The following is a 24,507-nucleotide window of genomic DNA, read 5'->3' as shown; positions in this document are numbered from 1 at the left end:
ATGTTACATAAAAATTGGTATTTATTGGTTAAATTATATCAAATATATTTTCCATAATTACACAGAAGTCGTAAAAAACAGTTCTGGCCCTAACATTGACAACATACTCATTAACTACACATAACTCATGTTGTGTAAACTTTTTGTAATTTTGTAAAGCTTCACAAAATCCCTACGCGTTTTGACCTTTCTTGGTCTTCTTCAGGGATTAAATTAGTATTTGAGGAAGCAAATGTTTACAAATGTTTATAGATACATCATTTATATAATTTAGTATATTCTAATATCACAGAGTAGTATCTATATCTACCACTTTTCAATGAGAAAGCCATGTCCTGTGGCCAGACGAATCGCTGTTTCTTTAAAAGCACACCAAGCCTCAGTGGTCCCGGATTGTCCACACGCTGCTCACCTTCCCTCTATGGACGAGCCCCCCTTCATATCACTTACAAGAAGTCACCCCTTTATTTGGACTGGGGAATGAACCGAGGGAGATGGAAGGGCACCCACCATTTTCTATATTACAAGATTTAAAAATTACTATTATTCTACTATAGCTCAGGGGATGCTGAAAAACAAATCAGTGATGGCTTTGCAATATCTGTCTGTCAATGACAGTGTGGTCTCTTGTTAATATGGTTGTTATTATTTTATTATTATTTTATGATCTTGTGGCTGATCCAGGGGTACATGCACGTGGTCAAACGACATTGATTTGTTGTATGTATATAATACTTAATTTCATGGAATTGATTAGAACCAACATTTTAAAATCAGGGGAAAATCGTGGGTGCGTGATATACGCCGATACCCCGCCGATCCGCGCTTTTCCAAACCGAGCCGAGTGTACTGCGCACTCGGCTAGGCTCAGCTAGGCTCGGCCACGCTTGGCTCCGCCCACAGCCATGTGAAAGGAGCCAAGAGAAGCCGAGTAAAGCCGAGTGCGCAGGAAATCCGGCTCTGCACAGCGCGCCAAATTCAAACACACGACGCTGCAACCCCACACGGACACCCACAAGGCTCGACGGACCCCGCCGGAGACGGACACCCACAAGGCTCGACGGACCCACGCAAGGCCGCAGATGGCCGCTGGACAAGGCCGCCGGGCAAGACAGCAGACGGACTCACCGCAAGGCTGGACGAACCCCGCGCAAGGCCGCAGACGGACGCCAGGCAAGACATCCAAAATGTACGTTTTTCCCAAAACTTCCCTCCTCAGCTTGGGGTGCGCGCTATACACCGGCGCGTGGTATATGCCGATAAATACGGTATATATATATATATTTTTATATATATATGTTATATGTAAATATAATATGGGAGGTATCAGTTCAATGTCTAAAATAGTATTAACAATCTCATTAGCTTGGGAACAGTGCATGTACACAGGCCCAGCAACTTAATCAATGTTCCTATATTGTTTTTGTAGTATTTTTATTATTTTATTAATTTTATATTTTGTTTTATTTTTGTAATTATTATTTTTGTGATTATTAAATTATGTTAAGTAGAGTTACACTCACATTGTCGTAGTTAAAAGCATGCATAGAAAATTGTTAGCCGGCTTGTACACAAAGAGCACTTGCGCTTGACATCATGGACACCCCAGCGGGAGAATTCTTTATTAAAGGCCCATTGAGAGTCTGCAGGAACATCATTTAAAGGCCTTGGTGGGGTAATTAGCCACAAGTGTTACTGGCATTTTTAACAAAGAGGTCCAGTACTGCTGGTAAGCAGGCATTTTTTCTATGTTTTAGGTGGTGGTGTCATTGGTGGTCAGTCACACAGGGGACTGCTTATTGACTGTGTGTCACCTTGATTGAGATCCACGTGGGAAGTGTTGTCTGTGATAATCTGTTTTATCACTAGATGGGGACTCTCCTTTTATGTTTTTTTATTTTTTTGTGAGGTTCAATTTTTTTTTTTGTTAAGCGCGACTCAGTCTGTTCTATACATGGTACAGAGTGCTTTGATTGTGCTAGGGATCATGTGATAGCTGTAGACCAATTACAGCATAGGAAACATAGGTGTTATGAATTAATGCATTTATAACAGCTTTGTTGACATTGTGATCACATGATCACTGGGCCACGGGTACCGAGATCCACAATTTGCTGTGTCCGGTTGCAGAAAAGGCACACTGCAGACCCCTAACCTGGAGCAGGCTGGATGATGTACATGTACGTGATCCAGCCTGCCTGTACCAACTGTCTGCAGTAAAAGTACTGTGGGCAGACAGCAAATGGTTAAGCTGCCTTCCTATGAACCAGCTCCAAATCGACTATGCCCTCTAGGACTCCTTCCAAAGGGGGAAACCAGGCAGCTAAGGCACATTGTTAACTCACCTCAGCTGCCTATTAAAATCAGGGAATGGCCTCAAATGCATTTTCATAGCTGAAAGGTTGTGGCACAGCAACACATGTTCATTACATTTTCAGCAGGCGATACCACTTGCCACCACGCCCCATACAGGTACAATGGGCCACAGCGCATTTGTGATGGAACCACATCTGATGGACATGGTTGCATAGCATCCAACTGATAGGGTAAAAATCAAGAAGCAGCATAGGTGGAGTAAGGACAGATCCATAAAATGAATGAAGCAGAGGCAGGGAGATCCTTGCACTGCAAGTCCTCACATATGGCTTCTTTGCCAGCAAGCCCTCACGAGAAGAGTGAACTGCACAGCAGTGACATAACCAAATATGAGACCAGTTTTAAGAAGTTCCTTAGATGATCTAACACTGCACATATACAGTTTTAGGATACCAAACATACCAAACAGTAGAGCCTAAGCACAGCCCCACCTCAGGAAGAAATCTAGATTTTTTTAAGGAGGAGTTCAAGGGTATATTTTTCATGGCAATGTATAGGCACAATTAACATTTTAAGATGTTACCTATAAGATCGCAAATCTTTTTTGGGGTTAAGGTCCACTTTAACTACCTTTGTATAAAAGCAGCAATTTTATGTTTAATCCATTATTAACGAGAATGCCAAACCTTGCCACATACTATTGCTGATTTTATCCCATTTTGAATATGTTCCAGTTTCAATTATCTTTTATCTTCTGTCCTTTTATCAATTATATACCAAAGTGCTTTCTCCCTCAGTCCTCATATCCTCAAGTTCTGCAGAAGGCTATTATAAAGAGCAGAATTTAATTATTTTGTGAAATCCAAATATATCACATTAATATACAGTAATTTCTATTACCCACATCCTAACTTACTGCAACCTTAAATGGATTGTAAGGGTAAACAAATGTTTTCCTAAATAGCTTCCTTTACCTTAGTGCAGTTCTCCTTCACTTACCTCATCCTTCAATTTTGCTTTTTAATGTCTGTATTTCTTCTGAGAAATCCTCACTTCCTGTTCTTCTGTCTGTAACTCCACACAGTAATGCAAGGCTTTATCCCTGGTGTGGAGCGTCGTGCTCACCCCCTCCCTTGGACTACAGGAGAGTCAGGATGCTCTCTACATTGCAGATAGATAAAGGAGCTGTGTGTTAGTGGGCGTCCTGACTCTCCTGTAGTCCAAGGAAGGGGGCGAGCATGACACTCCACACCAGGGAGAAAGCATTGCATTACTGTGTGGAGTTACAGACAGAAGAACAGGAAGTGAGGATTTCTCAGAAGAAATAAGGACATTTAAAAGAACAATCGAAAAGGATGAGGTAAGTGAAGGAGGACTGCACTGAGGTAAAGGAAGCTGTTTAGGTAAAAACAATTGTACCTTTACAACCCCTTTAAGATGAAAGATGTTAGTTAGACCTGACTTATCTTTATTGAAGCAATGCTAATTGTGTGGTGTTAAATCATTTTCGATTGTATATTGTATATGTTATATCTTAGCATGCCCTCAAATGTATATACACCAGTCATTAGGACTGTTGGTCTATGGTTTCCTAGTTCTAGCTTTTTACCCTTCTTAAATCATGGAGCAATAACAGCCATATATCAGTCTTGTGTTATCAACCCAGTTATAAATAGAGTCCAAGAAAATAAGAAGCAGCAATACTAATGAGCAGATTCTATGGCATTTATGGTTTGCCGCAAGTTTTATTTGCCATCCCTTTAATTGGAGAAGTCTTTCAGTATCATCAATATTGCTTAGCTACATGCATACTTGCAGATGGTAAAAGCTCAACCACACCAACAAAATTTACTTCCGCTTTAAGACTCCTCTAAGTGCATTTATCTTTTCAGTAGTCATAAAAAAAATGGTACCAAGGAAAGGCTCACTTGTTCAAGATGCTAGGTAGTATGCATGTACAGTATTCAAATGCAAGTAGTCCTTTGCAATTAAAGCCTATCTCTATATTTACTGTGCCTTTAAATAGTTTGTTTCAGCAAAGCTGGCCCAAACAAACTATTTCTATCACTAACATAATCGCTTGCTGGGTGAGCTGTCTAAATTTTAGGTAGAATTAACTAAAAACCTTATACAGTGCTTTGTTCTAGTGTGCTCAGCCATTAACAGGAACTTTGTAATCTATGAATGAATACAAAGCTTCCTCTGATTGTCTGAGGTGGTAAGATAAGCATGTGATTTGAGAATGGCTGAGGCCTCGTACACACGACCGAGAAACTCGACGGGCGAAACACATCGTTTTCCTCGTCGAGTTCCTTGTTAGGCTGTCGAGGAACTCGACAAGCCAATTTTCTCCATTCCCGTCAAGGAAATAGAGAACATGCTCGTCGAGTTTCTCGACAGTTTCCTTGACGAAAATGTACACACGACCGGTTTCCTCTGCAAAAAAAAATTCTCCCAGCAAGTTTCTTGCTGGTTTTTGCAGAGGAACTTGGTCGTGTGTACGAGGCCTGAGAAGCACTTATCCTGCCTCAATTTTGTTCCAGGAATGGAACAAGAGGTCTACGTTCTGCTGCTGGAACACAGCGCTGTATAATATAAATAGCTAAGAGGTCCATCATCTTACCTCAAGGAAGATTTAAACATCTCTATATAAAATAATAAAAAAAAGACGTGTCTCAGCTTAAATGGAGTGGGGTGAGAAGGTTGATTAAGGAAGCAGAATGATAGTATTGTATATATTTATTACATGTACTTACTGTATTTATTGGCATATAACACTCACTTTTTTACCCAGAAAATAGAGGGTAAACTGTGCCTGCGTGTTATACGCAGGGGGCTGTGGAAAGTTTTTTTCCTGAAACTTCCCTCTGAGGCCTCGTACTCACGACCAAACATGTCTGCTGAAACTGGTCCGCGGACCTGTTTCAGCAGACATGTTTGGCCGTGTGTAGGCACGAGCGGACCATTTTCGGGCGGATCGGACAGGTTTCCAGCGGACAACTGTTTCCTGGACTTGCTTTAAAACAGTCCGCTGGAAACCTGTCCCCCCGACATGTACGGTCGTCTGTACAGACCTACCGTACATGTCCGGCCGCCCGCCATCCCTCGCATGCGTCGAATGACTTAGACGCATGCGTGGAAGCATTTTAAAGGCAGGCCACCCACGTCATCGACGCGGCGACACCGCAGACACGCCCCGCGTATTGTTTACGCGCGGACTTCTGTTCGATGGTGTGTACAACCATCGAACAGAAGTCCCCAGGCAGACATGTCCGATGAAAACGGTCCGCGGACCGGTTTCATCGGACATGTCTGCTCGTGAGTACTCGGCCTTAAAGTTAGGGTGCGTGTTATATGCCGAAAAATACGGTACATAGCGCCAACAATTTATCCATCGCTTTGCATGCTATATATATATATATATATATATATATATATATTGTACATTCAATCTAAGGTCCCTAACTTACATTCATGCATACAAATACTATGGCCAATTAACCCACCAGCATGTCTTGTGGGAGTGTGGGAGGAAACCCAAAGGGAAAACATGCAAGCTGCAGGTAGGTAGTGCCATTGTTGGGATTCAAGCCAACAACCCTAGTACTGCCAGGCAGACATGCTAACCACTTAGCCATTGTACTGCCCATAGTAGATCTGATTTTCGACAGTAAATGTACAAGCAGGGATACATTTAAAATTATAAACTTTCACTGTGGATTTAAAAATTGTACACAAGCTGTTTAATGCATTTGGCGTGGTCCTAGTTTGTTCTACATGTTGAAAATCCAAATAATAATGCTTTTGTCCTTTCTGCATAAATAGGATGCACAGGAAAATGCACATGTAAACATTTTGCCTGAAAATAACGAATGTGATCAGCTCACTAAGCAGAAAATGCCTAACAGCTGGTCAAAAAACCAATATGCGATGCTGTCAGAGCATATGTATTGGTATTTATCAATGGAACTCTGTTTAAAGGTAGCAGTTTTTTTTTTTTAAAGACACTATCACAGTTCCAATTTTTTGAGGGGTTACTTGGGTTGCATGAAGCTTTGAACACTGAACTCCTTTGAGATCAGAGTACCTTTACATAGACAAGTGAAGTGTATGAGAAAAGAAATGATGGTAACTGTATATTGTATCATGTACACACAAAAGGCACATATTGTAGTAAATTCCATAATGATACAAATTTGGAATTGCACAATTGATGCGCCTGCATACACACATAGGCTTTGGTAATTCAGGCTCACGGTGTTAGGGAATAGGAAAGGTCCTCATATATTGTGCCTTAAGACCCACTGCTTCTGTAGTTCATAGCTATTGCTTTCTAGTAGGCCAGCTAGCGTGTCTGACCTCCAGAATACGCAATTCAGTAAGTGTCCATGCATATGCACAACATTTTCTGTATCCATGGCAACCTTTTTGACTTAAATGGAAACAGCCGTATGTCTGTTTTCATAAGAATTTCAGATATTGAATTTTCTGCATGTTTGAATAAACTTGCTCTAAACAAATCACAGCAAACAGCAGTCTGCCATGTTCTTCGAGGGCTTGTGGTAAATCAGGATGACTACATCGAACTCAATAATTTGCTCTCGTTTATAGTCTGAAGTTTAGACAGACATCTAAAGACAACACCTTGCTGTGGAACATTCACTGTCCTAGGGCTTACATCATCTCAGACTTGCAAGAAAAAGACACGATTTATCTGACCCTTTAGCTCAATACAGTTAAGCCTGGGGAATAACTGTTTCAAGGAGACTTTATTATAAAGAGAACATTTTCAACAGAAGTTTTCCTTAAAGTAATATTCCTATTGATTTAGCATGTTGCTGTGTTCCTGATTTTTTATTGCTGTTGCTGTTTTCATTGATCTGAACATTGTTTACAGTATACTTCCCCCAAAGAAATTAGCACTCGTGAATCTAAGCCAACTGGTAATAGCCAGTCTTATGTAACTTTTGCTATTTTCCCATATGAATTTATAGATTGCAAAAGTTCTAACTCATTGATGTTCTTTACTCCCTCTTTTTGAGAAGCTCCCATAACATATTTTTTGGAATACTTTTTCAAGTGTGTAAAGAATGATGTCTGTGTGAAGTTTATTAGGAACAAAGGGCCAGATCCACGTAGCCCGGGCGCAACTTAACTTTCCCGATTTAAGTTACACCGCCGCAATTTTTCCAAGTTAGTGCCCGATCCACAAAGCACTTACCTGAAAATTTGCAGCGGTGTAACTTAAATCCGTCCAGCACAAGGCGGGCCCAATCGAATGGGGCGAGTCCCATTTAAATTAGGCGCGCTCCCGCGCCGGACGTACTGCGCATGCTCCGTCGGGTAAATTACCCGACGTGCATTGCGCTAACTGACGTCGCACCGACATCATTTGCTTAGACGTTGACGTAAATGGCGTCCAGCGCCATTCACGGACGTCTTACGCAAACGATGTTGAGGTTTAAATTTCGACGCGGGAACGACGGCCATACTTACCATGGCTTAAGAGAACTAGGGCTCAGCCCTAGTTTTACGCGGCGTAACCCGACGGAAACTACGTAGATTTAGATCGACGGGCCGTTCGGGACGTTCGAGGATCGCCGTAATTCTTCATTTGCATATTCTACGACGGCCGCAATGGCCTCGCCACCTAGCGGCCGGCCTAGAATTGCATCCTTAAGATCCGACAGTGTAATTCAATTACACCTGTCGGATCTTAGGGCTAACTATGTGTAACTGATTCTATGAATCAGTCGCATAGTTAGAAACAGAGATACGACGGCGTATCAGTAGATACGCCGTCGTATCTCGTTTGTGGATCTGGCTCAAACTAACTTGTTAGAATAAACACTTACAACATTACTGCCAAATTTAATAATCAGTACCTGATAATGAATATTTTAGAAGGTACTTCAATTAGAATCAAAACCATCACACTTGATTTGTGGAATTGTCAAATAGTGATTTTTTTAAGTTGGCTTGACCATCTATAGCACATCAGATCAATGTGTTTAATGATTTGGGATTGCCTCTATATTAGGTGTGTGGATGGAGTCATCCTAGTTTTGTTAAATATAGAGGGCCAGATTCATAGAAGAAATACGCCGGAGTATCTACTGATACTCCGGCGTATTTTCAAATTTGCAGCGTCGTATCTTAATTTGTGATTCACAAACAAGATACGACGGCATTTGGCTAAGATCCGACAGGCTTCCGGCTTCGTACACCTTCGGATCTTAGGCTGCAATACTTCGGCCGCTGCTGGGTGGAGTTTGCGTCGTTTTCCAGCGTCGGGTATGCAAATTAGCTTTAACGGCGATCCACGAAGCTACTCGCGTGCGTTACGTTGTCGCAAGTCATTTTTTTCCGTCGCAAAGTTAAGCCTGCTTTTTCAAGGCTTAAATTTACACCAGCCATGTTAAAGTATGGCCGTCATTCCCGTGTCGAATAATAAAAAAAAAAATTTGGCGTAAGTAAGTTACGCACGTCGCCATTCACAAACACGTCGGGGCGTAATAGCACCACAAGTTGTATTAAGAATAAGCACAATTACAAAGTAGGTATAAATACCCAAGTATATCACATCAAACATAATACAGAATAGGTATTTGCTCCACTGTTAACTCAAATCTCTGAAACAGTACATGCATGTACATAAGTAAAGTGAGCACCACTTGTTCATATAGCAGCTGATGTTCAGAATAACATACAGGAATTCCGTACCAAAAATGGAATAATGAAAAGGAAAGCAAAGCAAGACTCTGGTGAAAAGAGAGAGGAGGAGGAATAACTCAAAATTTCAGGGATGTAGGAACCCCCTTTTTCAAGAACCAACTGCCTAACCTTCAATTTGAGCACATTCTTCATAAATGCATTGGCTGCTGTGTGGCATCACTTTTGGTTCTTGTTTCCAGGAGTGGCATCAACAAAAGAATCAGAAGTGTGGTGCAATTTCTTTAGCCTACATCAGTGGTCTCCAAACTTGCGGCCTGGGGGCCAAATGTGGTCCTTTGCTTGTCTTTATCCAGCCCTTGGAGCCCTATTCCTCTCAATAACAACAATAGTATACCATTCTTCTCACTGACACCAATGAGGGCACTATTCTTCCTACTGACAGCAACAGTGGCATTGTTTATTTCCACTGACTTGGGGACATTTTCTACTCCCAAATGCCACATTCCGGCCCCCTAAAGTATGAAGGACAGTAAAATGGCCCTTTGTTTAAAAAGCTTGGCGACCCCCTGGCTTACAGGAAACTACCCCTAACATGAAAAAGTTAGTTGGCTGTTTGCCTCCCAGGCTAATATTTTTAGCCCTCGCCTTTACTTATTTAGAGATGGCAGAAACATAAACAGATAATTATAGTCACCAGGTATGTACATGTGTGCATTATTTATATACTGTATACACATATATATATATATATATATATATATATATATATATATATATATATATATATATATATATATATATATATATATATATATATATATATATTTATATATATATATATATTGTATATACAGTATATAGCCAAAATCAAAATAAGGGTCTGGAGCAAAAAAGTAAATACATGGTTCAAATGTGAATTGAACTTGAGGAAGGATGGTTATGCCTGAAACTGTTGTTCTTATGTTTTGGTTCACTGTGTTATGTGATGAAACCTTTTGGAATAAATATTTTGGTATTGCACATTGCTCCTGGTTCCTTTCTTGATTTCAGAGCTGTAATTTCCCTGAGCCATTCTTGTGTCTCCATAAAGAGATTCTGTCACAAACTATATGCAATTTTGCAGGGGGCTATTTGTCCCCTATGTAATAGCAATAAAGACATGTTATCGGTTCCCTATGTAATGGAAATAAAGTTATGTTAAAAAAGAAACATTTGAAAAATTTAAAGTGACCAAAAAAGAAATAAAAATTGTTAAAGCACCCCCCTGCCCCACAAATACACGCATACATACATAAATGCATGCATTGGAGCACCAACATAGGAAAACAGCACAATTACGCTACACATGTTATATACTGCATATTAGCATGCATGCTGGATTGAGAGAAACTGTTCTAGGGCTGGTATTCATGGTAAAGTCTAATTGAATGAGCTGTAAGGGCCTAATTAAAATTTTGGGTAGCAAAGCATTTCATTTATTGGGTATCTACTGTATTTACTAGGCACAACCTCATATTTTGTTTGTAGCAAAAACTGGATAATATATGGATAATATATTATGTTTGTTTGCACTAAAAGTATCATTAGTTTTACCAAACATACTGTATGGGTTTGATAAAATCATCGCCCTAATGTCATGTGACATAAAAAACTGAAACTTCCACCATTTTATTATTTAACCTCCCTGGCGGTATGATTCTTTCAGAAAAAACATGCTGAAAGCGGTACCATTATTTGCAAGGAAATTTGGCGTTTTATATTGTAGGTCTGTCATTTTTAGAAATAACTCACTTAAATCTGACCAAACAAGAGACTAATAGGCATCCCGGGTATGACATTTTTTTAAAAACAAAATTATAAATTATAATATAATAAATAATTATAAATAATTATAACAAATAATAATATAATTATAATAAAAATTATTCAATAATGTAATCAAATCAAAATCACTGAAATTTGCTCAGTTGCAGAATTGTCGCTGTCATTATTTTTTTTTTTTTATGACGAATTTCCCCACAAATCGCTATCGCACAATTCTGCAAGTGATCATAATTTATTATCGCTGTTTTTTAGCTGATCTAAAACTATTTTTGACATAAAGGGACACTTTTGGTTGCTATGGACAATCTACAGTTTGCAGGGAGAAAGAAACGTTTTTATTATATAAAATTACATGCAGGGCACTGGGCAGACCACTAGGGACAAGGGGGGTGTGTTTTTTTTACATACAGTACTGTAATCTATAAGATTACAGTATACTGTATGTATAGTGTTTGTTTACTTTTTTGAATTTGGCGCCGTTCTCCGTCCCCGTGCGTCGTAACGTCGCAGGGAACGGAGATCAGCGTCACACGGAGGCACTGTGTGAATCGAGCGAGGTCCTGCTCGCTCACACAGCGCGGTGGCATCGCTGGATCCAGGGACAAGGTAAGTAAAACTCCCTGTACATCCAGCGAGGCGAGCCCGAGTCTGACTCGGGGTTACCGATCCTTGCCCAAAAATCTCACCCCGAGTCAGACTCGGGAACACCGCCCAGGAGGTTAAACTAATATTCAGGTTTAAAATAAGCATTTTAACCTTTGTGGAAAAAAAAAAGGGCACTGAATTGACCAGGCCAGTTTTCTGCTATTAGGCACTGAGCTACTTTAACTGATAATTGTGAGGTCATGCAACATTGTACACAAATTACATTTATGTAATTTTTTCACATAAATAGAGCTTTCTTTTTTTTTGCACTATAAACAAGAAAGCCTGAAAAGTGTGAAAAAACACCCAATATTCTTTACTTTTTGCCATAAAACATAGGCCAAATGTATTCTGCTACATGTTTTCGGTAAAAAAATCCCACTAAGCGTATATTTATTGGTTTGCATGAAAGTTATAGGGCCAGATCCACAAAGAAGTTACGTCGGCGTATCTATTGATACGCCGCATAACTTCTAGGATGCGCCGGCGTATCTTTTTTCTGTATCCAGAAAGAAAGATACGCCGGATTTTTGCTTAGATACGACTGACGTAAGTCTCTTACGCCCTTCGTATCTTAGTTGCATATTTACGCTGGCCGCTAGGTGGCACTTCCGTAGATTTACACGTAGAATAGGCAAATTAGGTAGATGCGCCAATTCACGAACGTACGTGCGCCCGGCGTATCTATATGCGTCGTTTGCGTAAGGAGTCGGACCAGCGTAAAGTTACCCCTGCTATAGTGAGGCGTACGCAATGTTAAGTATGGACAGCGTCAAATTTTCCGTTGTTTGCGTAAAACGTACGCGAATAGGGCTTTGCGTAAGTTACATTCACGCCGTCTAGGCATTGAGCGGGCGTAATTTAATTTGAAAATTCGACGTGATACTGAGCATGCGCCGTTCGAAAAAAAAGCGTCATTTACGTGGGGTCATGCTTAGTTTACATAAAATACGCCCCCCTGTTCCTCATTTAATTTAGGCGCGCTTACGCCAGCCCATTTACGATACGCCGCCGTAACTTTAGACGCAAGTGCTTTGTGAATACAGCACTTGCCTCTCTAAGTTGGGGCTTATATTTACGTCTATCTACGTGAATCTGGGCCATGGTGTCCACAAATGATGGTATATATATCTATATCTATATATATACACTGGAATTTTTATTACATTTTTTTATACAAGTAATGATGGCGATCAGTGACTTATAGCGGGACTGTGATGGTGTGGCAGGGCAATCTGACACTGACTGACAGAGTGGAAACTAACTAACTGTCACTGATATCTCTAGTTATACTAGGGAGACAGAATCCAGCACATCCTCACTGTAGAGTAGAGCGATCTGTGTTGTTTACCAACACAGATCTCTCTCTTGTCAGCTGCTCCACCAGTTCGCAGGCCACGGCCTTGAATCATTGGCTGGGACCCGCTGATACCCATGTGCTGGAACCAGGGCCTGTGGGATCAGAGTGAAAACAACATAGGGACAGCTGGAAATTCAGCAGGCTCAGCTGAAAATTCAGTAGGCTCTGTCTGATGGTTGTGTGGAGCAAAGTCTGCTTCTTAGATAATCACCTGATAAAATATATTGGAATAAGAAAAGTAATTAAGTAACTGAACAACCAGGCAGAAACTGAAATCCCTATCCTTACCCTCTTTGGCCTAAAGATGCACAATACATACCTCCTAGAAAATTAAAGCAGTGAGCATGTTATAGTTTGTTCCATGAGAATCTTTACAGTTTTGTCTGTGCCCCGGTTAGGCCCCTATGACACTAATGAGTTTGTATAGAACCAGTCAGAATATTTACAATTTGATTCAGGAGTTACAAAAGAGTTTTGTCAGTGTACAGCACCTATTAAAAACTTGGCCCATGCCTGCATAAATAAATATGCACATTAGATTCTGCTTTTGTGCATTTGCATGTACAAAGTTGTGTGTGATAATCCATGCCATTAGTTACACAGTGTGTGAGAATTATGGTAATTTTGAGATTTCTGCAATTATCTATCAATCTCTGAAGAAATAAGGGCTGAAACTTTGCTTGCCTTGCTGCAAGTGAACAAACCATGTAAGAGAACATGAAACAAGGTGAGAATCCAGTCGCTCTCTAGACACAGGTGTCAAACACAAGGCCCGCGGGCCGAATACAGCCCTCCAGGCCATTTCATGTGGTCCTCGCACCTCTCCTGCATCTGCAGGAGAGCTCCAGCCCTCCTCTGGTCCTCCTCCAGACCCCTACTTTCTGCTTTCAAGCAATGCATCCATCCTTTTCCCAGCAGCAGCATAAGGAAAGGGGGTGCATTGTGATGTAAGGGAGAGCCCTTGATGGTGGGGGGGGCTCTCTTGACATCTAATGTAAGGGGAGGGTGATGCGCTAGACATCTAATCTTACAGATACAACCGACCCTTTTGAGGACAATCATAATGCTCATGCGGCCCACGGTGAAATTGAGTTTGACACCCCTGACCTGGACACCTCCTGAAGATCCTGCCTCATAGTAGAAATGTTCCTCTGTTTATCAGTATATGTAATCTCATGTTTTTAATAAGTATCAAATGGACAATAATAATAATAATTATAAAAACTATAATAATAACAGCATCCAATATTTACGTAACTATTACAAAAAATTTCAAGATTTTGACCATGCTAAATGTAACAAAGTGTAAAATGTAATTAATAATTTACCCAACGAACATATGAAGCCGTATTTATCACCACTGCCTGCAGCATATAAATCAGATACACATTGAATCTTTCATACTTTCACCAAAAGAATTGCCTAGAGGAACTAGGAGCAGACTGTTCTAATCTGATGAGATGAATTAATCATGGAGGTCTTTATGCCACATGCCAAGGTGGAATTCAGATTATACAGTCACTTAATAACAAATTTTGACTTTTCTTTTAAATTAAAGGGATCTTTAGGATTTGTTGTCTGCCCCAATAAAATATTGTAGTGGAAAGGGTATATTTATAAACTGTGTAATTGTGAATATATGTAAAGTTAAAGCGGGACAGCAACCTCAGTAGAATCATTAGCCAAACACAGTTAGTAATTAATCTCTTCAAAGAACTATAAATTATATTTGGAAATTACATTTTGCACCCCCCTTGATACTGTATATGTAATGTCAGGGCCTGGATTTGAACCTGGAACTTCTGCCATGTCAAGCAATGTCTCTTCTTACTGAGTTACCCGAGATGATAGACAGTATCCTGGACAACTCCTTGAATGATCCTGTCTTGAACCTTGTTTTTCTTGAACCCTGAACTATTTGCTCCTCCCATGAACATCCTTATTGAAGCCATGCCTCTGCACTTCCTGTTTGCCAGATTATTGTGCTCTCTCCAGCCAGTATCTCACTCCTGTCTTCCCTGCTGCTGTTCATATTTTTCTATCACTCGTTATTGACCCTTGATTTGTTAATCGACTGTGCTTCAGCCTGATCCCAATCTGAAACCCCTCAATATCAATATTTGTCTTGTTCCTCAATTACTTTTCTGTTTGATCCCTACCTACTTATCCACTACTGGACATGGCTTGCTCGCCTCATGGGGGGGGGGGGGTAATCCTGAAGACCATGACCTGGTACTAACATGCAGAAAAATCCATCTTCACCATCAGGAGCTCTGCTAAACACTGGTTAGTAATGAGATTTTGCACCTCAAGTGAGCTCATGTCATTCACCAGGGTGACTGCCTGTGTACCTATCCTGCTGGTTGGTGGTAGTTCCTCTACTGCTATAGCAACTGGTCTTTGAGCCTGACCCCTGATCGTGACAGCATATGTTAATTTTGCTAAAAGTTTTAGGTCAAAGAAGTTTGCTGAACTTCCGCGACCACCATAAAGTCCTGGATAAGATTGCTGTTTGTGTGTGGAAAATGCAAAATGTATCATGAAATATACAGATTATTTTCTTAAAAAGGTAGAACTGAACATCTGTAATATTCAAAAAAGGCACTGAAATGATATGCACATATCGCTAATTATGCACATAAAATTGCATGTACTGCTCTTTTGAAGCAGCGGGAAACTATTTACCTTGGTAAATTATAATCCAGTATAGGACTGGTGTATTATTTGCCAATTTATTCTCACCAAAATGTCATAGAATGCACCCCACAGCTGTTTATTACAATAATTAAAAAAAAAAAACACAAAAGGCATGGGCTTCCTAATAATTCCAGCCAGACTAATAAGGTTTGCAGCCTGGGTGGCAGGAAAAAGGATTGCTGTGAACATGAAGCTTCCTTCCTGTACTATACCAAGCTACATAGCTTTTAACATGAGGGGGGTGTCACGTTAAAGTGTAGAAGTGAGACTATTTTCTTAATTCAGGGTTAATGCAAATATTTTTTATTAATTAAGTGATCAACAGACAAATGATTTCCTGTGAGAATTTGAAAGAAGAGAACAAGCCTGCATATCTGAATTAGCACCTAGCTTATAGCTGACAACAAGTGTCCGAGAGTGGTTTTCAAAGGCATACCCTGTACATAAATTCCCTTTTTTCTTTCAAGTATTGTCTGCATATATTGTATATGTTAGATGATGCTGATGGGAACCAAATAGAGTATTTACATATGGCACCTCACTTCAGACTCACAAATTAAACTTCAATGCATATCCATTCAGAAATGTAGCATGGCATATGCACAATTGTCTTGTACAGGTATGTGTATAGTTTCTGATAATATGTTTACTGTGCTTAACTGATTTTTCTTAAGATTTACCGCTACTTGTAAAACCCAGGGGTAATCAGTATTGCATGACTAACCTAAGCCTATTTGCAAATGCCATTATGTACATGCAATGTGAGTTTCAATGTAAGAATGTTCTCTTTTGTTCATGTTTTATAGATTAGTATAATCCATCAACTGGTATGTTACAGCGTTTTCTTCGTAATCTTGCTTTGGTATCAATCTTAGAAATTCATCTAGGCTTTATATTACAATTTTATTAACAGTCAGAATACTTGGATAACCATTACTATTTAGATCCATTTGTGCTTTGTATGACATTTTGTGTATGTGTTTTGATCTATTTGTTTGAAAATTCTGACCTTTTAAACATGAACAGTGCTAAAATATAGAAAAATATAGAAATGTAATTCATAATTATCCTCTCGGTTGGCTATATAGATACCAAAATATAGGATTGCTAACTTCCGGAACACCTCTTTCTCCATTGCTAGTTGTCCTTCTAGACAGTAGCACACCTATTAGATTTGAGAGTAGATCATTTTAACACTCTTCTGTATTATAGAATTATTTGTATTGCTAATCATCAAAGTGGGCCAGAACTCTAGAAATGTTTATTATGCCTAATGGCGCGTACACACGATCACTTTTTGTCATGAAATAAAATGATATTTTTAAAAACGTCATTTAAAATGATCGTGTGTGGGCTTCACATCGTTTTCCGTCTTCTGAAAAACGACAAAAAAAAATTCGAACGTGCTTCAATTTTTTATGTCATTTTTGAAAATGTCGTTTTTTGTGTTGTAAAAAATGATCGTGTGTGGGCTAAAACAACGTTTAAACCCGCACATGCCCAGAAGCAAGTTATGAGACGGGAGCGCTCGTTCAGGTAAAACTACCATTCATAATGGAGTAAGCACATTCATCACGCTGTAACAGACAAAAAAGCGCAAATCGTCTTTTAATAACAAGTAACCAGCTAAAAGCAGCTCAAAGGCGAATATAACTTCCCCTTTAGAGTGCCGTCGTACGTGTTGTACGTCACCATGCTTTGTTCATAATTTTTCAAAAACGATGGTGTGTGGGCAACGTCGTTTTTTATGATGAAGTTGGAAAAACGTTGTTTTTTTTCATGATGAAGAATGTCATTTTTTTTTTATGACAAAAAGTGATCGTGTGTACGGGGCATAAGAAGTACCTTGGAAAGATGTACATTTTTTTGTGAATCTTTCCTAAAAAACATAGCCGCAGTGGCGTTGCTAGGGGGGTGCGGGGGGTGCGGGCCGCACCGGGTGACACCCACTAGAGGGGTGACACCATCCCGATTTTTTAGCTGACATGACCAGAGGTGCAGGTGGGTAAATGTAAAGGGGTGCAGAGGGCTGTGTAGTGTAAAAGGGTCCAGAGGTGCAGGGGGCTATGTGATGTAAAGGGGTGCAGAGGTGCAGGCGGCTGTGTAATGTAAAAGGGGTGCAGTGATGCAGGGTGCTGTGTAATGTAAAGGGGTCCAGAGGTGCAGGGGGCTATGAGATGTAAAGGGGGCCAGTGATGCAGGGTGCTGTGTAATGTAAAGGGGTCCAGTGATGCAGGGTGCTGTGTAATGTAAAAGGGTCCAGAGGTGCAGGGTGCTGTGTAATGTAAAGGGGTGCAGAGGGCTGTGTAGTGTAAAAGGGTCCAGAGGTGCAGGGGGCTATGTGATGTAAAGGGGTCCAGTGGTGCAGGGGGCTGTGTAATGTAAAAGGGTCCAGAGGTGAAGGGGGCTGTGAGATGTAAAGGGGTCCAGTGATACAGGGTGCTGTGTAATTTTAAAGGGGTCCAGTGATGCAGGGGGCTGTGTAATGTAAAGGGATCCAGTGATGCAGGGGGCTGTGTAATGTAAAGGGGTCCAGTGATGCAGGGGGCTGTGTAATGTAAAGGGGTGCAGTGATGCAGGGGGCTGTGTAATGTAAAGGGGTCCAGTGATGCAGGGGGCTGTGTAATGTAAAGGGGTCCATTGATGCAGGGTGCTGTGCAATGTAAAGAAGTCCAGAGGTGCAGTTGTGGAGAGGGGTACACAGTAGTAACAAAAAGATGTTGAAGGATGCAGGGGTATGCAGGGGGCACAGTGGGGTGTTTTTACCTTTTTAACGTGGGGGGTTCCAGATATAGGATCCGGCACGGGTGCCAAATGCTCTAGGCACGCCCCTGGCCTATAGGCTCCTGAGATGTGAATTCCGGTTCTGGAGAAAGAGAGGTGGGGGGAGGGGACAAAGAAAAATGGAGAGAAAGAAGGAGGGATAGAACGCACACGAAAGATGGATAGGGAGAGAGAGAAAAGGGGAAGAAAGGAGAACAGAGAGCAAACAGTAGGGTAAAAAAATATTTGAAAACTTTTATTGGGGGGGGGGGGGGGGGTGACACCATATTTTACCGCACCAAGTGACACCAACCCTAGTGACGCCACTGCATAGCCGTGTGCATTTTGTGCCTAGGCACTTCTGTGCCTTCTGCCTAAAAGCTGTATATGACAGCCTTATTCTATGGTAGAGAGGAGAAATGTATGGAAACCTGGCAGACTTGGACGACCTTTACTTGTACACTTCAATATGATTGCCTTTTTGCTTAGCATTCAATAATCTTGAGTGTGGTAGGGCTTGGTCGGGGGTTCGTGTAAACCTTTAAGTAAGATAGTGTTTTGTTTTTTTCTCATCTTTTCTTCCTTTTTTTTGTTATGTTTAAACCAAGAGCCTGGAAGGTAAAATTTAGGAAGAATTTAGGCAGAAATAGTTAGGTAATGTACCTTAGGTTAACAATAGTGGTAATATTTTCTACTATGGCACATTTCTTATTTCCTTTGTTTTTCAGGTATATATCCTTAATCTTATGAAGTTTTATTTTGATATGTTGCAAGCTCTAATTACTGTTTTTATTTACTTTGGTCGGATGGCTAGATTTATTCTGTATTGTTTTTTTTATACCGTAACATAGATATATTCCTTCTCTTGATACTGTCTATATTGTTTATATCTTTTGTTATAACTGAAAAAAAAAATTAAATAAAGAATTATAAAAAATAAAAAAAATTGTATATCTGCAATATGCTTTTAGATTCCCACTGCAGGAATCCCTTGCTCCCCTATGCTATTGTATTATGACTGCTCTGCCATCAGAAAACACTGATGAGTGCTGAAGTCAATTGGCTGCAAGCTCTGATCAAATCAAAATATACCAACAGTTCCATTCAAGAGAAGTCAATCATTAAATTGATCCCACTCAATGGGAGGGGTCATAGAAGGATCACATTTTGATCATTCTATGGCAAGCTTAAGAAGGGTTTTTTTCCTCTCAGTTACCCTTGTATCTGTTACAGGCAATAAGGGGAAATCTTCCCAGGGGAGCACAGACAGCAATGATAGCAAAAACAAGCAAGCAAACAAACAAAAAAAGGATTTTATCCACTCCTCACTTAACACCTCTGCCTGGCCTATAGTAAAATGACAGCTGGACTGGGAGAGCATCATAAGACTGATCACTACACCGCCTGCTGCCAGTGTCATGTGATCACTGTGACCAATCACAGCACATCAATTGACATCACTTGACAATTGTAAACAATGGATGGCTTCATTTCATGCCATCCATTGAATACAATTGTGTTGCTAGCTGTGATTGGTCACAGTGAACACATAGTACAATCAGGGCAATCACAGCCCATCTGTAAAATGTGATTCACAGCTAATCACAACAAAAGACACTGAATGAACTTGTTTTATTCAGTAAAAATGGTTGCTCATACCAATGAAATTAATTGGTATACGCAATCATAATGTGCAAAAAAATAAAAATAATATAAAAATCCTGATCACTTTCCCAGAGTAGTACAGTGTGTACTATGGTAACACTATATCATTCTGGTCACAGTGTGTTAGAAAAACAAATCTTAAAAAATATATATATGTTTTTTTTATATACTGTCACCAGTTAGTGTAATAGTGTCCCTGATCACTGCCAAACCAATTATATGATAACGCAGTACTGCACTGGTGACAGTATGTAAAAAAAAAATGTTTGTTAATGTTCTAAATAATTTTGCCTCTTACTAAATACCTTGGACTGTCTACTTTATAAAATGGGGTCATTTGGGGGTATTTGAACTGTCCTGGTATTTTCAGGCTTCAAGAATGAGATAGGGTGTCAGTACATCAGGACTGATTGTAATACACACTTATTATCACCAAAGAAATGTAGCAGAATACATTTTGACCTAAATATATGAAGAAACATTTTTTTTTTTAGAATTTAATAACAGGAACAAGTAAAATTTGTTTTTGTTTTTTCAAAATGTTCTGTTGCTTTTTGTTTATTTTGCAAAAAATAACAAGCCAAGTGGTGATTAAATACCACCAATAGAAAACTCTATTTGTGTGAAAAAAATGATAAAAATGTCTTATGAGTACAGTGTTGTATGACCGCACAATTGTCTTTCAAAATGTGACAGTGCTGAAAGCTGCAAATTGGCCTGCGTAGGAAGGGGGTAAAAGTGCCCAGTATTGAAGTGGTTAAAAAAAAGTTTTGCAGTTGTTTAACAGTTGTTTTCTCCTTGTCGAGAACAGTTAATTGCAGTTAACTATTTGGTAGCAAACGTAAAAACAAATAAGTTTGCAGCAGATGGAATGGGCTTAAATATTCTGTAACTAGTAACTAACTGGAGTATAACATTTTCAGGTATCATCTGGCAGTATGACCTTTATAAAAAATAAAAAATAAAGAACTCTGCGCTTAACCTAATAAAAAGTGAAGTTAAAATTAAGTAAATAATATAAAAATTATTATGTAGTAGGTGAAAAATTCAAACAGAGAATGGTGCTGCTGCTCATGAAAGCCTAAATACTTAAAGCCCAAAGAGACATACAAATAATAAACAAGCGCGCAACCAAAACAAATGATTAAGTGATATTGACTAACTCAATATGTTGTGCATATACAATGCAAAAAATAAAACAGTGAACAAAATGTTACCAGATTAACTATGCATGTTTGTGCATATAAATGAACAAATAAACCAGTGAACAAGATGTTACCAAAGTAACTATGTGTTAAATACCCACTGTGTAAGAAAAATAAAATAAAAACAAAGTCCCAAACATGACGTGAGGAAATTGTTACCAGTAGGACACTTCTAGGGATTAATCCAATAATCGCTGTAATATTCAATGGAATATCTAGAAGAAGCATGGATCTTATTTTCAGCCAAAAGAGTGTGATATTACTGCCGCTTACCAGACTGGAATGATCTTGGGTTAAGGAGATCTATAGAGTGTGTGCATCAGCCTGCTGGCTACGGTAACAGACCATTCGGATCAGGGAGGGATGCTTCCATCTTGCTAGATGAGGGAAAACACCTTCAGCTGTTCTTCAAACCGGATCACATAGGAGACACAGGCAGAATCTACTCGGCTTTACCAGGCACTGGATCTGAGAATGGTAACTCAGCACACATGAGAGCAAGACTCTATTGCTTTTTTCCTGCTGAGTTACCATTCTCAGATCCAGTGCCTGGTAAAGCCGAGTGGATTCTGCCTGTTTCTCCTGTGTGATCCGGTTTGAAGAACAGCTGAAGGTGTTTTCCCTCATCTAGCAAGACGGAAGCATCCCTCCCTGATCAAAGTGGTTAACCCGAGATCCTTCCAGTCTGGTAAGCGGCAGTGATATCACACTCTTTTGGCTGAAAATAAGATCCAGGCTTCTTCTACATATTCCATTGAATATTACAGCGATTATTGGATTAATCCCTAGAAGTGTCCTACTGCTAACAATTTCCTCACTTCATGTTTGGGACTTTGTTTTTATTTTATTTTTCTTACACAGTGGTTATTTAACACATAGTTACTTTGGTAACATCTTGTTCACTGGTTTATTTGTGCATTTATATGCACAAACATACATAGTTACTCTGGTAACATTTTTTTTACTCATTTATTTTTTGCTTTGTATATTCACAACATATTGAGTTAGTCAATCTCACTTAATCATTTGTTTTGGTTGCGCATTTGTTTATTATTTGTAAGTATGACCTTTATAAATGCCCCACTATGTCAGACAAAGATAACATCAAAAACAAATTCACTATGTTACATAACCAGGCTTTATCTACATATAATCAATATGTGGTTACAGACTGAAAGATGTAAATGTTATGTTTTATCTAGAGATCACTGGCCCTGTTCACACTGTCTTGTGTACATGATTCTAATTTGAAGTATACATAAACCCTGCTTGGATGACGCTTTCTAGCAGCACTGTGTATCATGAAAGATGGCTATTAAAAAAAAAAGTACTTATTTTCATCTTTTATTGCATCTTGGTACTGCTGTTTTCATGGGGCTTCTTTGCGATCACTTCCTGTTTGCATTTATTTATTCCAACAATGACTATATGGAATTTCTCAGGACAATGGACCATTCCTATGTAATGTGTGTTTAAATGGCCACTTGTAGAAGGAGCACAACTGAAAGACTAGGACAGACAATCATACCCATAAAACAGAAAGATTTTGAATACAGGATTTCATTAACCTCTTCCTGCCCGGCTTATAGCAGAATGATGGCCGGGCAGTGGTTCCGTTATCCTGACTGGATGTCATATGACGTCTTTCAGGATAAAAAGCCAGCGCTTGCCCACGTGGGCCCACAGCGTAGTGATCGGTGGTGTGGTGTGTCACCCTGACAGTGTATAATGAAATTCCGCGCCTAATCAAAATAAAAATTAATAGTGTTGTAAGCTGCTCCTCAGAAACACAAAAAATTGTGTGAACATAGATAAATATAAAATAGAGGGCGCTAGGCCCATACAATATATGTAAAGTGCCGTGAATCAATAAATAATTGACAATAAAATAGCAACATAAATAACAAAATATAGTCACCCTGACACACCGCATCTCTGATGGTGGTAAGGAGCCTCTAACGGAAGGTTCTTTAACACGTGATCAGCTGTGACCAATCACAGGTGATCACAGAGTGAACCAGTAAGTGTGCGCTGACAATCAGCACATTGATTATCAGCGCAGCCCCCATCAGAGGTACCCACCACAGCTGCAATTTAGTGCCCTTCAGCTGCCCAGGAACATGTAAAATAAAGATAGAAGTGCCGCTGAAGTAAACTGTATGACATTTAATAAAACAAGGCATAAAAGCACTTACACCTAGGTAAGTGAAGTGACATTGTGGAGTCCTGTGAGGTGAGTCTCTACGCTGGCTGGGTAACAATGGTTGTTCGGTAGCCTTATCTCCTGTGGGCAGCCATCATCAGCTGGATGTATTAGGCTGGAACAGGAAGAGGGGCTGGAACGCACGTGGAGCAGCATCTGACATCACTGGATATAATGCAACGCGTTTCCGAGCTTGTACTCTGCCGATGGTGTTGATAGGCGCGCTCCTTTTTCAAGCTCGCCTTTTTCAAGCAAGGCTTGAAAAAAGAAGCGCGCCTGTCATCACCATCGTCAGAGTGCAAGCTCGCAAACAACCAACATATACTATAAACATTCAATTAATTAAACAGGTAATCACCTGTATGACTCAGTACCCACCAAGACTATTCGGTACCAAACCCCTCCACCCTGGATACAAAGTACACTACACATTATCATAAGCATAAACATCACACAATAGTTTGCTAGCAGACAGAAACAATAGGTGAAGTAGCACAATAAACACATAACAAACAGAGATCTCCCCCCTTCTCAGACTAGTAGGCAAGTAACCAACTTTCTTTTCACATACATCTGTTTACTGAGTTTCAAGTTGGCAGAGATCATCATTGCTTCCTTGACTGTTAAATGAAATAATGTCCTTTTGCACTATATAACAGTGTCAGGAACCATGATTTAGACAGAGACAGAAGATGCAGTAAAAATCACACCTTTTAATAAAGTGGTAAAAATGGTACAAATAGTAAACTTAAAACATAACCAGGTTTCCCTCAATCAAAGCGGGTAGTCAGTGCAAGTCCGTAAATCAGGAAGCCAGAGATCAGCATAGTCGGAGACAGCAAACAGAATCAGGAACCAGAAGGGACGTCAGCCAGCCAAGTCTTTAACAGGAACACAGCAGAGAACCTTCAGACACAGTATGTTGACCAAGGCGAAGGAATGGAAAAATTAACCAGGCAACTTAAATAGCCAGAAGGGGCTGGTTGATGAGCAGGAAATGATCACCCGGTGAACCACTGTGGAACAATGAGTGCTGGCAATTAGCCGACGGCTGAACACTGAGAAGGGAGGGCTAAGCCCAGCCCTGACAAACAGGACATCTTCCTAAATGCTTGTAGCTCCCCCAAATGCCAGGGCCCATAGTCATGTATATG

The sequence above is a fragment of the Rana temporaria genome, chromosome 4 (genome assembly GCF_905171775.1).
Source record: "Rana temporaria chromosome 4, aRanTem1.1, whole genome shotgun sequence".
Taxonomy (NCBI): domain Eukaryota; kingdom Metazoa; phylum Chordata; class Amphibia; order Anura; family Ranidae; genus Rana; species Rana temporaria.
Note: the sequence above shows the minus strand (reverse complement) of the source record.